Genomic DNA, 1,360 nt, shown 5'->3' with positions numbered 1-1,360 from the left:
GACAGAAGATGTCTTTCAGTGGTCAATGCACACAGTATAAGACAGTCCAAATAATATCTGATCACATAGCATAATTAACACCCTGTCTAAGGTGGGCAATAAATATATCAATATTGCACATCACTGACTCCATCAACAGATGCATACAGCACCACAATGCAGAAATTTGATTTATTCATATCCACAAGGAGAAAACTCAAAATTTAAAACAACTGTTTTTCAGTATGAATATTAAACATTCCTTTGTGGAAAAGGTCAAGTTCCCCATTTTTGTTGAAAAGCCCGCTGAATAAAACCGATTTTGATATAATATCTTTTATATGTGTTGTCATTATTGTGAGGTTGCATTTCAACAAATTTAAAACCTTTATATGAAAAGTAAATTACTTTTGCTAATGTGTGGAAACACACAAAAAAAATTTTCCTCTTACAGTAACTTTAAATAAAATGAGCACAAGCGATGCAACTTTATTTTCTGTTTTCAGTAAAAGTCCAGATGCCATGAAGAATAACAAACATTTAGTGTTATATATAAACACTAAACATTGTTGAAATTCACACTGAAAGTAAAAACAACTAATAAAAAAAAATCTAATAATTTCAGAAATCAGAGTGGTGACACCAGCTATGACATCATCAGCCTTGTCGAGGGGCGTCATCACCATGGAAACAGTTGAAACCCTTACTGCTAGCTAAAAAGAAAAGGTAGATATTTTGATTTCAGACTTTATAGTTTAAAACAAAGCTGACTGATTGATGAGGAGCACAGAATAAAAAAATATGAACAGTTACCTGTAGCTCTGCTTCGATACAAGAAAATCATACGGAGAGTTGAGATGAGGTATGGGCAGAAGACCACCAGGTGGCAGACCAGTCTGAGGTAGGTGGCTTTAGAGGTCGGCAGGGCTGTGGATACAGGTTTAATTAGACTAATTTAAACTCTAAAAGCCATTTAGGAAAACATCAGACATGTTTTAGATCTAATGATAATAGATAAGTACCAACTCAGATTTAATAAGGATCAGAACAAATCGTCTTTACTGGCTTCATTAAACTTTAGTGCAGCTTTTGATTCTGTTATACAGGTCCAGATAGATTGCTTGTTCTCGGTAATTCTACCATGTGTCTAGAGGGTTCTGTAAATAAAGACTGATACAATTTATTCTGGATAGAAAGTAGAACGCTCCCTGACCTTCAACAGAGATCCAGCTGGATGGAGACTCTCCATGACCACTGATGTTACACCTGTAGAGGCCTTGATCAGAGTTGTTCACATGGTGGAGGGTCATGTGACCTTTGGGCTCAGTCCTGATGAGGGAGCCATCTTTATAGAAAGCAGCTGGGAGGTTGGAGGGAGTGG

This window comes from Cyprinodon variegatus, unplaced genomic scaffold (genome assembly GCF_000732505.1).
Source record: "Cyprinodon variegatus isolate N-32 unplaced genomic scaffold, C_variegatus-1.0 Scaffold687, whole genome shotgun sequence".
Lineage (NCBI taxonomy): Eukaryota > Metazoa > Chordata > Actinopteri > Cyprinodontiformes > Cyprinodontidae > Cyprinodon > Cyprinodon variegatus.
The sequence above is the reverse complement of the archived record's forward strand: the minus strand, read 5'-3'. Positions refer to the sequence as shown.